Source organism: Poeciliopsis prolifica, unplaced genomic scaffold, assembly GCF_027474105.1.
Source record: "Poeciliopsis prolifica strain line A6 unplaced genomic scaffold, Auburn_PproV2 SCAFFOLD017, whole genome shotgun sequence".
Taxonomy (NCBI): domain Eukaryota; kingdom Metazoa; phylum Chordata; class Actinopteri; order Cyprinodontiformes; family Poeciliidae; genus Poeciliopsis; species Poeciliopsis prolifica.
In genome coordinates, this window is record NW_026562392.1 from 11,193,039 (window position 1) to 11,201,304 (window position 8,266).

General features: G+C 38.5%; 2 long non-coding RNA genes across 2 annotated transcripts; both read right to left on the reverse strand.

Annotated features, from left to right (window-relative positions):
- Positions 1 to 1,586: 1,586 nt before the first annotated feature.
- On the reverse strand, positions 1,587 to 3,110 carry LOC129367543 (uncharacterized). Its single transcript, XR_008606712.1, has 6 exons — positions 2,509 to 3,110; positions 2,406 to 2,432; positions 2,272 to 2,310; positions 2,118 to 2,183; positions 1,996 to 2,029; positions 1,587 to 1,700 (listed from the first exon to the last, which is right to left on the reverse strand). It is a non-coding gene; the product is annotated as an uncharacterized LOC129367543 (long non-coding RNA).
- A 1,446-nt stretch (positions 3,111 to 4,556) lies between these two features.
- Positions 4,557 to 5,399, reverse strand: LOC129367544 (uncharacterized). The gene is made up of 3 exons (XR_008606713.1): positions 5,196 to 5,399; positions 4,894 to 4,932; positions 4,557 to 4,684 (listed from the first exon to the last, which is right to left on the reverse strand). It is a non-coding gene; the product is annotated as an uncharacterized LOC129367544 (long non-coding RNA).
- Between the last annotated feature and the right edge of the window lie 2,867 nt (positions 5,400 to 8,266).

Here is an 8,266-nt window from a genome sequence, read left to right on the forward strand (position 1 = left end):
GAAAACATTTTTATTAGCACATCAATATTATTCTCTGTTTATATCTTTGTACAACTGTTTATAAATATTTATATCCTGTATAGCACTTCTGGATAGATGCAAACTACATTTTGTTGCTTTGTACATGTGACAGTGCAATGACAATAAAGTTGAATTCTATTCTATTCTTTTCTATTCTAAGCTTAAAGGACATTATAAGAAGAGGTTGGAAAAGTTGTTGCGTGTGGAAAAGCTTTGTGGATTCTAAATATAAATTCAAAATTCTTTCATGGAAACCTGACCAAGCAGAACAAGTTTCCATGAAAGAAAGAAAGAAAAAAAACCCACAGCCGGTTAATTATAGTAGTTGACGGAAAAAAGTTGCCAGCAAAAACATGTAAACTTGGCAAAAAGCAATATAAAGTAATTTACAAATGGTTTATGCATAAGGGGTGAATGTTAGTCAATTTTTATTACGGTAATATTACTAAACAAAACACCAAAGATCCCTCTGGTAATTTGAACCATTTTAAAGTTGTATTTTGTAACCATGCAGCGGTTTCATCACTCATGTGTTCAGCACCTACTGCTATTCTTTTGAAAGCATCTACACTATAATAACAGATTCTTGTCCATGAAAAATAAGTTAATCCAAAATTCTATAAACAAGTTGACCTTTAAGTTGGGAGTCCATGCTGCAAAGATCTCTGCATGCTTTTCTTGTATTTCAGGGCCTAAGTTCAATCCAAATGGTAAAAAGTGCTACAGCTGTGAAGGTCAACAGTGTGTTGGAACTGAAAACTGTAAGAATGATGAGGAATATTGCATCAAATCAACAAGTGAGACTTCTGCTTCCTTTTCTAAGTTCAAAGCTTCATCTTCTTATGAATATTGTAAGGTTCTAAGATGAAACATGTGGCCCACATTAATGCCTCTGTTTTTCACTCTCACAGTCAACACAGGAGGGACAAGCCAAACCTTGAAGGGTTGTGCTTCCAAGACGATGTGCCCAGAATACGCATCAGAGTTTTTTAAACCTTTTATCTTACAGGAAGCAGCTGCTGCCAGGGAGATTACTGCAACAGCGCCAGCGGTGCAAGTGCTGGCCTGCTGCTGTTGTTTGTGTCGCTGATGTTTCTGGTCTTGTTATCTTAGAAGATCCACAAACATACATCAACACAAAGCTGTCTATTGCAAGTTATTTTCAATATTTCTGTTGTGGAATAAATCTCAATCTGTTTGTCTTTTTTTTTAAGTTTAAAAGTGGATTGTCATTATCTAAAATAATACAACTTTAAGAGTAAAAGCAGAAATTAAATGAACAAACATTCCTCTTTCAGTTGCCTAATAAAAGGATTTATTTTCATCTGTAATATTCAAGAATTTTTTTGAGCTATTAAAATGAGAAAAACATACAATGTGATATTATTCATGTTATTTAATTTGGAACACACACACACACACATATATATATCATAATCCATCTTGTGTGATTCTCTTCATGGCAGAGAATAGAGAAATGAGGCATTAGTGGTTCATTACTGTTTATTTCTTCCTGAAATGAAAAGTAAAGGTCTACAATTGAAATGAAAAGCAGGAAGTGAGAATAACATGATTATGAATGTGAACTATAAACTGAAACTTGGCAGCAGAAGAAGAGCAAGCGCATCCAAATCGATCCTCAGACTGTTTACTCAAATGTTGCCGTACAGGTTAACATCCTGTAAAGAAAAAATATTTAATTGGTTCGTTATTGCTTAATAAACTTTATGTGCTTGTATTGTACTCTATGAACCGTACAGGAAATATGTTCTTGTAAAACCAAAGGCTTTTGACGAATATTATTAAAAATGTTGAAGTTTGATCTAATAAGAGATCATCGTTTCATAAACAATAAAAGCTCAGAGATTAAGAGTTTAGACTGGAAAATAGTTATTTTTAAGTGTATCAAGAAAAATTGACTGAAACATCTCTCAACAGCTGTAAATGGTAAATTCAATGAACAATGCAACTGACCTCTGGTGTGGGCGGCGCAGGTCGTCTTTGGTTACTGGATGAACGAAACAAGATAATTAATAAAGAACCACAATAATCGCAGCAGTCTTTTGAAGCCTGAAATATAGAGTTGTTCTCCTCACTTCTTTGGTGATGGATAATACTGCTTGTTGACTTTTTTCTCACAGACGAACACTTCTGCATTATTTCTAGGAGCAAAAACATATTTCACAATATCACATTTTCAGCATTTCTGCTCATTATAAAATATTTTTGAAACCACGGCTGAAAACTTACAAATAACTGACTCTGAGGTCAGTCGAGCTGTTTGGGGATCTGCAACAATTATACACGTTGTTCTTAGTCTACTTTTAATTTTTTAATCACTTAATGTCTGATATTCTTGTTTGTAATAAACATGAAATTATTACCTTGAAAATCTATTCCAGAAAGAGTTTCTGTAAAAGAAACATTCAAGTAGTAGCAACTTTAACATTGACAATGAGGAGATTTAACAACAGAAAATGTTCCTACCTGGTGATCTGCCGTCCTCTGATTGTCTGAAAATAATAGTGTTGCAAACATCAGAACTGAGGATTAAAAGGGCAGAATTTGCTTTTAGTTGTTCTTACTGAAAAAACCTTCTCCAAACTGATCTCCTGCACAGAAACATTTGTTAATTTTTAGTATGTGATCAACTGCAGTTTCAAAAAAAGCTTTTTGGTTGTGCACCTTTTTTCTGGCCTTGGAGGTTTCTCTCTATCTCCCTCAAAGTAAGTCCTATAGGTATTAAAATGGTTTTGGATTTACTATTTGCTTGTGCAAAAACAAAAAGAAACTGAGTAAAACGTTTAATTCAATTCACCTGGTTAATCTACCCCAAAGAGATCTTTGGTGTATGGGGGATGTTTACATCCCTGTGGAAGAACAGGGATGTAAACATCCATTTATCAGTGACACAGTGTTACATTTGAGAGTGAATATGAGTGTAAAGTAGAGCTGTATAAATTTCTAATTCCAAGCATGTAAGATCATTGTTGTTAATTAGTATTAGTGAATAATATTTAATAAATACTCATTAATATCTATAATATTTGAATCAAGATGTTTAGATTGAGAGGCAAGACATCTCTCTTAATTTTGTCCATGAACAGCAAATTGGATTTAAAACAACCCTTACCTTACCTTACCTTACCTACCTTACCTTACCTTACCTTACCTTACCTTACCTTACCTTACCTTACCTTATCTTACCTTACCTTACCTTACCTTACCTTACCTTACCTTACCTTACCTTACCTTACCTTACCTTACCTTACCTTACCTTACTTTACCTTACCTTACCTTACCTTACCTTACCTTACCTTACCTTAGTTCACCTTACCTTACCTTACCTTACCTTACCTTACCTTACCTTACCTTACCTTACCTTACCTTACCTTACCTTACCTTACCTTACCTTACCTTACCTTACCTTACCTTACCTTACCTTACCTTACCTTACATTACCCCTAACAACTCATATCAAAACAGAGAGCAAAAGTGCTAAATTAGCACAGCACTTAAAAGTTCTTGGAGGTAAAATTCTTGCCTTTTCTCTGGTCTTGGCGGAGGCGCCAGAGGGCAATCGGTGTGCTTTCTGGTGATGAGAAAATTGTAATTTCTTTAGGTCAGCTTCATTTTCTTTAATTGGCCTCATTTTTGAAGGTAAAAAAACATCAGCGCAATACATGCAAAAGCATATATTAGTCGATTTTGAGAGGTTTACTCACCTTTTCCTGTAGAAGAATATGCCAAGCAGCACAGCAAAGAGGATCAGCACTAAGATGACAACAGGAATCACCACAGGGATAGCTTTCTGTATCTGGTACGCCATAGTTCCTGGAGATGAAGATATAAAATAATCATAATGAGAAAATCTCTCAGTTTCCTGTGTCCAATGCTTTGATAAGAAAAATGATTTGTTGAGTCTAACCCTACAATTAATTTGAAAGTCCTGGTTTCATTCTTTCCACGCCAGAAGATGGCGGTACAGTTCAGGTTTCTCTGTCCATCTCCTCCAGCAACCACAAACGTGATGGTGGACGTCGTCTTCCAGACACCTCGTGACATCTCAGTGTCTGAAACCTCGTTGTTGACGTAAGGGACACTCCATGAAAACTTTGGAGGATGTGATGAGCATGAGTGACTGACAGAACAGGAGACATTTACAGTTGAACCAGCATTCACTTGAGCTGGAACTAAACTCATCACTGGTTTCTCTGGAGAAGCTGAGGATTAAAGACAAAGACGTTTGCTATTGCTCAGATTGGAAGAAAATGTATCACAAACAGCATGCGAATGATGTAAAACATTAGTAAGGATTCTTGACCTTTCATGACGATAAAAACGCAGCTGTTGTTAAATCTGTATTTGTTTGTTCCTTTCTCTCCATAGAAACAGAAAGGGCCGGTGTCAAAGGGTTTTATGTCGTCAATCTCCAAAGAGCAGTCTCCTTCATCCAGGTTTCCCAGAATTTTGGTCCGGTCCTTGAACTGGTCCAAAACATAACTGCGGGCATTGTGGGGTACACAGACCCCAGTTTTTTTGTACCAGATGCCACGAGTCAGGGGCTGATCCTCGTCATCCTGGAAACTGCAGGGGATGACCACACAGGACCGAGTCAAGGCATTGAATCTGCGAGGGACGTCAGCAGCCAGGACGCGGAAAGCTGTTGGGGGGGCGAGAGGACCAGTTAAAATTAGAAAGGTGCTGTCAGAAAAATACAGGACATTTAATACAAAAGACATGAAAATTATACAGATACACAAAACTGATAGCCTTAAATCTGAAATAATGCACAAAAAGAGAGAAAAATAGGCAGGAAATCAGTGTCTTATGCAAGTTGTCTGGTGTAAGGAAAAAGAAAGGTGAGCTCACTATCTTTCTCGTTCAGTTCTTCTTCAACCGGTACATATTCTGTAAAAATGAATAAATAAATGAATTTATTTTTTATTAGTAGCTAAGCAATAAACCCAAGTGAAAGCTATAAGTTTAACTGGATTAAAGAAAGCAGTCATTGTTTACTGGCCAACATTTGAAACTGTAAATCTTCCAAGGCGTCTGGTGTCTCAAATATCGCTCTGCAGATTTAAACACTGAAACTTTTAACTTCAATTCTGAGTTCTAATGTTAATTTGAACTATAGTGGTAAACAATGTGTGTTAGATGTAAAAACTCACTTTTTATCTGAAGAAGTGAGGAGTTTGATGTTTCTCCAGTCAGAAAATGTGCAATGCAGGTCAAAGGTTTTCCATTGTCTTCAAGGGAACCAATAAACGTAAGATTGGACTCAGTGGTATACGTATTACTGGATATTTTTTTGAGCTTTTGTAAATGCAGCATGTCTGAAAAGTTCCACTCAATTGTTGGTGTATTTGTCTTGCATTTGTAGGAGAACAAATTACACTCTTTGCCACTCCTTCTGTTAGCTCTCCTGGAGGTTCAACCATTTTGATTGTTTCAAATGGACCTAAGCAAAAAATGAAACTTTACTTGTGAAGAAAACTTAAAAATCTCATCAATTTAAACCACAACATGTATATTTATACTCACATTCAACATGCAGGAGGAGCTCACTTTTGGCACTTGTCCACCAGGATATCTCACAGTGCACTCCACCTTCTTATGGTCTTCTTCTACATTCCAAGTTCGTTCTATTGTTCTTTCCCAAATGCCGTCTGACAACAGGGAGTCAATGGTGCGGTCTGTTCCAGGAATGCCATTCAGAGACAGGGCAGGAGGAGCAGAAGAACATGTATATTTCTTTACAGGTAACCCTGCTTTGAGCTCCCACCTTAGGAACATCAATGATGCTCATTTGGGGTTCTTGTGCCTGGTCTATAAAGATAAAAATAGAAATATGTTAATCTATGATGATTCCAACTAAAATGTAGATATTTAAAATACTGGTGAAAGAGTGAAAGGAAAAGTTCAACATACATTATTTTAACATAAACAACAGTTTAACTAGACAGACAGAAACAAGTTTCTTGCTGCAATGGGAAAACTGCACAAGATATGAATATTTGTCAGATTTATTTTGCTTAATCAAGAAGTTGTTTTCCCAGACATGATTTTGTGCATTAAGTAGTTATGCTGCTGTTGCACCCTTGTGGTATACCTAGGTATACCACAAGCAAATGGCAACCTCGATAAGGCCACAAGGAAAGGAGCCACAGCTAAATACCTCCAACGAATAAGGCAAGTCCTGAGAAGCCAGCTCAATGGCAAGAACAAAATCCGTGCGATAAACAGCTATGCCCTGCCAGTAATCAGATACCCTGCTGGAATAATTAGCTGGCCAAGGAGGAGATAAAAGCCACAGATATTAAGACTAGAAAGCTACTAACCATGCATGGAGGGTTCCATCCCAAATCCAGCACCCTGAGACTGTACATGAGCCGCAAGGACGGAGGCAGAGGACTAGTGAGTGTGAGAACCACTGTCCAGGACGAAACAACTAAGATCCATAAAATACATCAGGGACAAAGCCTCAACAGACAATGTGCTCAGTGAATGTCTCAGACAACAGGGAACGGAGGTTGAGGTGCCAGAGATACCATCATGGGAGGACAAGCCCCTACATGGGATGTACCACCAGCAAATAACCCAAGTGGCTGATATCAGTAAATCCTATCAATGGCTGGAAAAAGCTGGACTCAAGGACAGCACAGAGGCCCTCATCCTGGCCGCCCAGGAACAGGCCCTAAAACACCAGAGCAATAGAGGCCCAGATCTACCACACCAGACAAGACCCAAGGTGTAGGTTGTGCAAGGAGGCCCCTGAGACAGTCCAGCACATAACAGCAGGGTGCAAGATACTGGCAGGGAAAGCGTACATGGAGCGACATAACCAAGTGGCAGGCATAGTGTACAGAAACATCTGTGCAGAATGGACTGGAAACCCCGAGATCAAAGTGGGAAACACCCCCAAAGGTGGTGGAGAATGCCAGAGCTAAGATCCTGTGGGACTTCCAGATCCAGACAGACAAAATGGTAATGGCGAACCAACCAGACATTGTCGTAGTGGATAAACATCAGAGGAAAGCCATTGTGGTAGATGTAGCAATACCAAGTGATTGCAACATCAGGAAAAAGGAGCACGAGAAACTGGAGAAATACCAGGGCCTCAGGGAAGAACTGGAGAGGGCCTGGAAGGTGAAGACCACAGTGGTGCCTGTGGTCATCAGGGCCCTCGGGGCAGTAACCCCAAACTGGAGCAGTGGCTACAACAGATCCCAGGAACAACATCAGACATCTCAGTCCAGAAATGTGCAGTCCTTGGCACAGCCAAGATACTGCGCAGAACCCTCAAGCTCCCAGGCCTCTGGTAGAGGACCCGAGCTCAGAGGATAAGAACCACCCGCGGTGGGTGAGAAGGGAAATTTATTATGTGTGTGTGTGTGTGTGTGTGTGTGTGTGTGTGTGTGTGTTCTTACCTGAAACCATAATTTTGGTGCTTCTATCCAAAAATGAATGTCCCTGTGAGTGGTAAGAGGTAATTGGGTTGATATATCAACCCATGGATAGAGTTTATCCTCATTGTGAGACATATCCAGCTGGTCTATTTTAAGACTACAATTGCGGTCTGACACAGAGCCAGTCAATGTGTTATCCCATTATATCTGCTTAAAATATTTGATTGTCTTTGGTTGAATACGTCTGCGCGTCCATTACTTTGGTACAAGTACCAGACAACTTGGAGGCCACTTGGTTGGGCTTTGCTGTAGGAAAACTTGCAAGGAATGATGATACATGATCCTTTCATTCCCGTTACGCTTCCTGGAGTAGTGAAAGACCAGCCCAGATTGAGCATGTTTCCTGTAAAACACATAAAACAAACGATTTTGATTGGCCAGAGTAGTTTTAGCCTAATTTAACTGATTTGCCCTGGACAGACCATAGATTTATACATTTGAATGTTGTGTCTGCAATAGTATTATTTGTTGTCTTGGTGGGAAAAATAGTTACATTAACTCCTAAATCGAGACTTACAGGGTTCAAATGCCTAAACTGCAAAACACAAATCCTACCAAATAATTTTGGTCTAGTTTTTACTGATAGCATCTTAATAAACCTGAAATAAGAGAAAATTAACTTACAAGTAACCTTTCAAGATAAAAGAAGTGGCATTAAGTAAATAATTTCTTAAAATTGGGGAAGAAGTACTTGTTCCATTGGCAGATTATTTCACTTATAGCAAACCAGATTTGCCTGGATAGACACATTTTATCAACAGTATCTATAAAGA